General features: G+C 39.0%; 1 pseudogene; it reads right to left on the bottom strand.

Moving 5' to 3' along the window:
- Positions 1 to 5,949: 5,949 nt before the first annotated feature.
- The window catches only part of LOC143683134 (palmitoyl-protein thioesterase 1-like), a 55,005-nt pseudogene continuing 51,821 nt past the window's right edge, over positions 5,950 to 9,133 (bottom strand).

Below are 9,133 nucleotides of genomic sequence, written 5' to 3'. Positions count from 1 at the left end.
TTGGCTATTTATTAATACCTTATAGATTACAAAATAGTCACAGTGACAACATATATTTACATTAGGTCACTTTAGCCACATGAACATGTATTTTCCTAAGAGTAGAGCATTTGATAAAATCGTGCTTTGACCTGTTTCCAAGTACATCACTAAGATGATTGAAAAAGCTTAGGAAATAAAATCATTCTTGACTTTTTTCTGTCCCCAAAAGAACTGATTGGTAAGGTGACATGGACAAAGTGGCCAAAACAATGTAGGATTTATTGGAAGCTCTACACCTTCCTACTTAAAGTGTGGTTTGAGGATTAACGATAGTCTGTCACCTGAGAGTTTGTTAGAAATGCAGACTCTTAGGTCCCATTCAGCCCTTCAGAAACATAATTTGAGTTTTTAACAAGATCTTCTTGTGATTTATATGTATGTTAATATTAGAGAAGCGCTGGCTTTAGAATTCATGAAAAAGGATTTTAAAAGTTAGGATACACGGGGTGGGCCGCGGTGGCTCAGCGGGCAAAGTGCTTGCCTGCTATGCCGGAGGACCTCGGTTCGATTCCCGGCCCCAGCCCATGTAACAAAAACGGAGAAACAGAATACAATAAAAACAAGAAAATGTTTAAAAATGTTTCCCTTTCTTCCTTCCTTCCTTCTATCCTTCCTTCCTTCTCTCTGTCTTTCCTTTAAAAAAAAAAAAAAAGAAAAAAAAAAAAGTTAGGATACAAGATGTAGATTATTCTATGGACAGAGCTCTTAACAGAAAGGATTGGTTCAAAAAGGCAAGAAAATACTCAAAACTAAGAAAATTGCCTATCATTGGAAGAAAAGAGATCAGCACCTAAAAAGTAGGAGAAGAAACAATATAGATATCAGGTCTCTCTGATGAGCTTCAAATTTTACAACAAATTTATAGAAGATGGAAGGAGGAGGAGGTAGTTTAAAGACGGCCATAAATCCTTTGCCACCCTTCTTACTGAGAGGTGAAATCTCATTCCCCTTCCTTATGAATCTGGGCTGGAGTTGGTGATTTGATTAAATTCCATGGAAGTGACATTCTGGGACTTCTGGGGTTTGCCACTTGCTGCTTAAGCCTCCTGGAATGATTGCTCTGTCAGAAGCTAGAGATCATGTAAGTTCAGCTGTCCTGAGATAGCCACACCATTAGAAAGCCTGAGCTTGTACCTGAAGCAGCTGCGTGGAGAAAGATGCCCGACCAAGGCCCAGTTTGTCAAGGCATCCCTGTCTCGGGGTCTGAGGTATGAGAAAGTAAAGTTTTCGTCTCCATGGAAAACTTTAGATGACTCCAATACTGAGCCATGAACGACCTCAAATAAGCAACACCCTGCTGGGCCAGTCAGCTGACAGAACAGTAAGAGGCAATGATAAATTGTTTCAAACCACTAAATTTTGGGGTGGCTTTATATGCAGCAATAACAAGAAACATAGATAAGGAGAGATCTTTACGATCTGCCCTGGTAAGGTGAAAACTGGGATGGAAAGAGTTGAAGTTTGCACAATACGTCATGGTCACTAAAAAGGGATGTTTTAAGTATGTAAGGAGTCAGGAAAAAGAAAGATGAGCTCACAAATGGCCAAAAGGCTTCTCAGGAGTTCACGTGCATTCTTCATTTTCAAGAAGAATGTTTTACACGCTTTATGGCATGGATCACACACTAGCAGCCCCCCGCCCTAATTCAGAGTCCTCAGATATGTTTTGTTTGGTTCATGTAGTATTTTAAAATTAATGAAATAGAGTTGATTAAACCATTATCCTAATTTATATCATGTTCAGTTCTCTAAAATTCCAAGGAGTCTATACTGAAAATCTGTATATAGATGTTACACTGTGATGATGTTTTATTTTTTAAATTTCAGGAGACATTTAAGAATCAGAAAACATTACAGAAAAGTCTACTGTGGAAGACTGAATCATGTCCTTTGCAAAGACATGTTCAAGTTCTAAGCTCTTGGGTGTGAACTCATTTGTAAATAGGACTTCCAAGGTCTTATTTGCATGAGGCCAAACTGAATCAGGGAGGGTGATAATCCAACATAGATGAAGTCCTTATAAGCAGAGGAAATTTGGAGGCAGTCAGTTAGGGGAAGCCAGGTGGGGGTGGGGGGAGGGAGGGAGGGATGGAGAGAGAAAGAGAGAGAGAGAGACATGTGACAGAGGCATAAATGCATCTACAAGCCAAGGAAGTCTAAACATTCCTGACAAATATTATCCTGACCTACAAATTCTGGAGAAAGCATGGCCTGGTAACACCTTAGCAGTGGACTTCTAACCTCCAAGACTACGGACAGTAAATCCCTGCTGCTTAAGCCAACCAGTTTGTGGCATTTGTTATAGCAGCCCTGCAAAACTAAGACTTCTATATTTTCACTTTCTTTTGAAAAATAGATCAGTAAAAGACCACACTCTTACATGGCAATCTACATCAGGGCAAGTATATATTTTCCAGTTTGCTACAGTTCCCACTGTTCCATATTGTTTATAAAGAAAGCTTATAATTAAGCTGTAATTTCTGGCAGTTCAGTTTTATTAGCCTACCCTTGTTTCACTAACTTAATTTTACTGCCTTAATCCTTAAGTTATTTGAATATGCAACATCTGCTATGGGGTATAAACATGATTAAAACAAAACAAGACAAAACACCTTTATAAAGTTAAAGAACATAAAACCAAACATTTTAAATGAGTTCAGGTCTTCAGGGCCATAAAAATTCCATTCTAAAATATTGTGGAAAAATGTGTAGGTGCCATTTAAGTTTAAACAAGGACCTTCCATTATGATTACTGTTAATCTGTTTTTAAAATTTATTTTAAGCTTGTTTGTCCATTTTCTTCCCTGGGGGCTGGCTTAGATCAGGCCTTATCATTTTTCACCTACAATACTGAAAAAAGCTCCTAACCAATCTCTCCACTGTCAGGCATTGCTGGCAGACCATTCATTCTAAGCGGAATATTGGTTCCATACACACAGAACTGATGAGCAAATGAATGAATGACCAATTGGTTCAATACACACAAAATGAATAAATGAATGGCCATTCATAAACTGAGTGTGCTGCTTTGTGAGCTACCTATTTTTCTGACATTGGAAATACTGAAGCACTGATATTTTTCCATTTCTTAAAAAAGAAACCATTTTAAGTCTTACTCTATTTTAAGATTTTAAGAGAACACACACATTGTGTTTACATTCTGAAAGGGGCTACCTAAAGCTATACATATTAAGCAAAACACATTTCTTTTCTCCACATCCTATGTAGGAATAACAGGAATATATGCAGAAGCGACAGGCAAAAACTTTATGATAAGTGAAAAAATTTGTAAGTTTTTTTTATTTTTGCTAATTTATTGCTTAATTGTGTTATTATTTTTGTTGATCCAATAAAATATTATAAAAAATTGCAAAAGAGGATGGAGAACCTTGCATTTCCCTGTTCTAATACAAAGTCTGCTTTCTCTATTGTGTGTATATACATATATGTACATGTACATATATGTGTGTGCATATATGTATATCTATTCCTATATATGTATATATATATTCTTCCAAAACTTATTCATATGCAGACATACATTCTCAGTTTGGCAGTGTATAATCTCAAATCTTGCTCTTACAGTTTTATCATGGTATCTGCTTATGAAGTTAACTTGGTTTGATATCAACTATTTGGTTTACCACAGTTTTACTCCCCATCTCTCACTTGCTAGACTTTAGGCTGCTTTCAGTTTTTCTAGTTAAAAATAAAGCTGTTAGGAACATGCTAGTGCTTAAAGAAATTTCAATCTCTTGAATAATGTTCTCAGGCTAAATTCCTACTAGTGGTATTAGTGGGCCAAAATGTTTCAACATTTAAGTCTATCCTGACAATTACATTTCCACAATTTTTTAAAAATAGGGCATCCATTTCAAGGAAACCTCAATTGCATTGAGTATTACTATGAAAAACTAGAGTTTTGCTAACTTGTTGGGAGGCAGAACAACCTCATGGTTATTTTTATTTTGCTTTGAATAAAGATGGGCATTGTCTCCATTTTTTTGTTTAGAAATTCTTTTTTGTGTGTGAATAGCCTGCTGACGTCCTGCTTATAGTTTTCTTCATAGACCATGCACTATTGTAAGGAATAAAAATCTACTGACACACAGCTACTGTTTGAATAAATTACTCAACTGATGAGTCAGTGGTAGCAGCTATGGAAATCCATGACTTACATGCATTCTGCAATCCTTCTACTGGAGGATGCTTTTCCTTTCTGGAGTGCCTAAGGTCACTAGAGATCAGGACCTGAGCTGGTCACCGAGTGTGCCGGTTTGAGAGTATTACATACCCCAGAAAAGCCATGTTTTAATCCTAATTCAGTCTTGTAGGAGCAACCATTTCTTTTAATCCTTATTCAATATTGTATGTGGAAGCTTTTGATTAGATTATCTCCACAGAGCTGTGAATCACCCAATTGTGGGTGTGACCTTTGATTAGGTAGAGATGTGACTCCACCCATTCCAGGTGGGTCTTGATTAGTTTATTGGAATCTTTTTTTTTTTTTTTAAAGAAACTACTCTTTATTTTAGACAACCCATTAAATTAAATTCTCACGTCTCCCCACCTCTTGCCCTTAGTCTTCATCTTTTAGTTGAAGAATAAAGCTTGAGAGAGGTAAAGGAAAAATAAAAAAGGGTAAACTTTATAGCACTAACAAGGCACTTTCATCAAAGCATAGCTAGTCATTTTCTGAAACTGGCATTTTACAGAACAGTCTTCTAAAAATTATTGATTGGGGTGAAGGTGGTGGGGAGAGCTCTTGAGACATCCATGCTCCAATGGTGTGAGAAATGGTGATTAAGTTTAGTTTTCTTTTACAGTAACAGGAATTCTCAGGGTCCTCAATATTCTAATGGGGGTTGGTCTCCCAAGAGGAGAAAGGGAGTATGAAGCATTTCCCAAGCTTTCTGTGCACTCTGTTTATGAAGCATACCAAAAATCATTTAAAGTATGCTGGGAAATATTATTTTGGAGGAAGATAAGTTAGAAAGCCTATTTTCTTCACATTTTCGCTCCCATTCTCTTGCCTACGCTAGCAAAAAAAAAAAAAAAAAAAAAAAAAGATACTAGAATTCAGACCACTAGTCATAGTAAGAAACCAAGGACAGGTTAGTTAAGGATGAAATGGAAAAAACAATGGTCTCCTCACTTTTTACTTCCACTCCCTCATTTTTCTTTATCTCACAGTCTAAGCTAAGCAAGATGTACATTTCCTCTCTTAAACAACCCTGCTTCTCTTTTGTGTCAGAGTGGCTAATTCATTACTACTTGCCCAGTGAAAATAAGTACGATAGAGGTAAGATGGTGGGCAAGTGAAATTTGTCTGATAATTGCTAAGACAACTCAAAAGGCAACGTATTCAAGGAGAGGACAGTAGCCTTAAGGAATCATACAAAATTTCCAGTCAGTACTTTTCCAACCAATGGTTAAATCTCTACCAACAAAGTTGAGAGTTTATGTAATTCAGGCCTGGGTACTAGCCTTTTCTCTTGGCTGAAACGTGGCCAGATTTTCCTGAGGCTCCATGAACAGGTGTTTGCCCTTAAGATTTATCTACCTCAGTGCTTCAGTTTGCTCAGTCTGCTGGGCGAGGCATAGTTCTGGCACTGATCTGAAACAGATTCCCTTCCTGAGACAGCTTGACCACATCAAAGGGTTGTAAAACAATCTCCATGGTTGTTAACTATTTAAACTTGCATTCAATACCATGTGGTGATAAGGATGAGGTGAAGGATAAGATTCATACCTTAGATCTTTCTTTGCAGGGCATGTTAGATGATAGGAGAGAAGGATTAGTTGCAAGGTGAATCTGAGCTCAGGCTTGGGAATGAAGGGAACTCTCTCCCATGTGGGTTAGTATTGCTAGGGGCTCCCTGAGCACTGGTATAAACTGCAAAGGTTTTACTCAAGGAAGGGGATGACATGGGCATCAAACCATTCTTTAGACAGTTGAAGATGGTCCCTTTCTGTAGCCAGGAAGACTGGCTTCCCTCCTTTGTCCATTTTTTTTTTTTTTTTTTTTTTAGCCCCAGGTGTTTCTGCGTGTACAGAGTAGTTTCCTGTAGGGGGATAGTTTCCTTGGCTTGGCCACTTCTGTAAAATCCAAACCACTCCAAATCCACAGGATCCACAATGGAATCATTGAGGAATTTCACCATCATAAACTTCCTCAGGGCCATCAGGTTTCTCTTATAGGACTCATTGACACCCCTCTCCTGATTTATATCTGCGGTTGCTATATACATTCCCTTTTATGGGCTCGTGCCAGTATTCTGCTTGCACCAGCCATTCTTGAACAGCTTTGGAGTAAGACCCAACAGTCAGTGTTTTTCTGATGAAGTCACAATATGTGAGCTCTCTCCTGGGCATGGCAGGAGTCCAAAAACGCCTTGATGTTGTCCTCCAACCAAGATCAGATTGATCATGGGAGGTAATGAACATCTCTGAGCCACTGCCCGCAGAAACTGACCTCCCTGGGAGAATCCCATAGCATTGTAACCTTGCTGCTATTTAGGATCCTTGGAGAGAATCTGACACACTGCTGTTAATTGGGAATTAACATTCAAGAAGAAGCTGTTCTCCACATCCTCCATCAAGGTTTCCCAATCTCCAAAGACAGGACATAAATTCCAGGTATTTTCTTCTCAACCATTTTTTAATAGCACCTATCCTTAAGGGGTTACAACAGCTGTCTCCCATCCCATGCCAGATCACCAGCAGAAGCTGTGTGGGTGGCTCAAGATGCCACAGCACCCAGGCAGCACAGGACACGGGCAGGAAAAAGATTACTGGAATCTTTTTAAAAAGGAAACACTTTGGAGAGTTAGATGCAACTGAAACAACAGAGTTTAGAGAAATGACAGAAGCCTCAGAGTTGACAGAAACTTCACAGAAGAGCTGACACAGGTACTGACACTTGGAGAGCAAGTGTTATGGATGTTTGGAGATGCTTGGAGCCCAGCTGAAGTTGCCAAGAGATGTTAAGCAAGCCAGAACCTGGAGAGAGCCAAGGGAGGCCAAGAGATGAAAGCCAGCCCTGGAGAAGCCAAGTGAGGAACCCCCATAGGAATAGAAGCTGAAAGCAATGTAGCCCAGGAGCAAGGGACCAGCAGATGCCAGCATGTGACTTCCCAGCTCACAGAGGTGTTCCTGACCCAGCGGCCTTCCTCCAGTGAAGATGACCTCTTGTTGGTGCCTTAATTTGGACACTTTCACTTCCTTAGAACTGTAAACTTCTAACTTATGAAATTCCCCTTTTTAAAAGCCATTCCAGTTCTGGTATATCACATTCCAGCCACTTGAAGACTAACATGCTGAGGTTACAACCCTCACCACTAACCTCCCCAAATTCCTATTCTATAAAGGATAGCTGCCAGGCCACCACTGTCCTGAAGGTCACCACCCTGGTCACTCTCTTAGTCTCCCCTGCCTTCAATCATTCTGGATCCCTCCTGTGGCCAGGCTTCCTGGGATGTTGCAAACGTATAGAGCTAACCTTTGATACAGATGTAACTAAACCACACAGAAACAGACACAACAATAAAAAGAGAGAGCAATATAGTGACCATGGCAAATGAGAGAGAAGGCTGAGAGAAAAAGAATGTGTCTAATTGTCTACCTCGCCCAGACCATCTAGCAGGTAGCATGGAACTCCTCTCCCTTCTACTCTCTGTTGGGCCCCTGTTCACTAAATAACCTAACTTTCTTGGACCTCAGGAACTGTAACAGATAATGTCTAAATTCCTTTCCTGCTATTAAATTCTTAACCCTAAAATATACAGAGATAATATAATGTATATGTTGATAAGAAATGATCCTATGTATTGGCATGATTCATTTATTAGCAAAATTTCTGGATAAAATTATATGTGGATTTTAAATTGTTAAGACATAAGAGAATTGCTCTTCTAGAAGTTTTATGCAAATTTGTACCCCCACTCTCAGTATTTGTAAGATCTTGCTTCTTGACGTGCTTTTGAACATTGAGTATTATGAAGTATCTTAATTGATGCCAGTAATATCACTGAAAGAAATTTACTCCACTGATATTCTGGAAAAACTGTGCCAAGATATGTGCATAAGCATATTCATTGTAGCATTTTCTATAGTAGCCAGAAGACAGACACAATCTAAGTATCCCCAAATAAGGGCTAGATTCAGTAAGTTATGGTGAAATCATAAAGAGGAATGCAATGTGATTGTTAAAATAATTAAATAAATCTATATAAGCTACAATAATGAGAGTTCTAACAGATATTAAGTGAAAAAGACAAGGTCCAGAAAGCCTCATGATCATATGGTATGACTCTATTTGGGATAAACAAAAAGGACATAGAGATCTGGTATATGATAGCTTTTTTTGGAAAGGATAAACAGAAGATACTATTAATTATAGTTATCTTTGGGGAGCAGCACTGTTTCTTGGGGTGGGGTTTGAGAGGGAGGTTTCACAATTAGTCTCTATCTCTCCTAACTGCTTGTGGTAGTTTGAAACTGTGTGTACCCCAGAAAAACACGTCCTTGAATTTAATCCATCCCTGTGGGTGTGAACCATTGTAGTAGGATGTTTTAATGAGGGTACATTAGTTAAGGTGTGTCTCAGCCCAGTCAGGTTGGGTCTTAGTTCTATCACTGGGGTCCTTTACAAGCGGATGAAATTCAGAGAGAGAGAGAAAGCCACAAAGGAAGCAGCCAGAAGCTAAAGCCAAGGGAACTTGGAAGAGAAGGGAGAGACCAGAAGAGGCTGCCATGAGCATTGCCGGGTGATTAGCTGAGGACCAAGGGTCCAGCAGCCAGCCCCAGAATGCCGGTCTTGAGGAAGGAAACACCGCCTTGATGATGCCTTGATTTGGACATTCTCTTAGCCTCACAACCATAAGCAAATAAATTTCCATGGTTTGAGGCAAACCATTGTGTGGTATTTGCTTGATCAGCTTGGGAAACCAAAACACTGCTTGAGCATTTTTATCAAGTGCATGGCTTATTTTATTTTATGAAAAGATACAATTTTTAAATGTAATGATTGCTAATCCCTTCAAATCGATATTTTGTTTTCAATGTAAAGCTCACTAAGTAACAGTGCAGT

This window comes from Tamandua tetradactyla, chromosome 5 (assembly GCF_023851605.1).
Source record: "Tamandua tetradactyla isolate mTamTet1 chromosome 5, mTamTet1.pri, whole genome shotgun sequence".
Taxonomy (NCBI): domain Eukaryota; kingdom Metazoa; phylum Chordata; class Mammalia; order Pilosa; family Myrmecophagidae; genus Tamandua; species Tamandua tetradactyla.
Note: the sequence above shows the minus strand (reverse complement) of the source record. Positions and strands in the feature narration are given on the sequence as shown.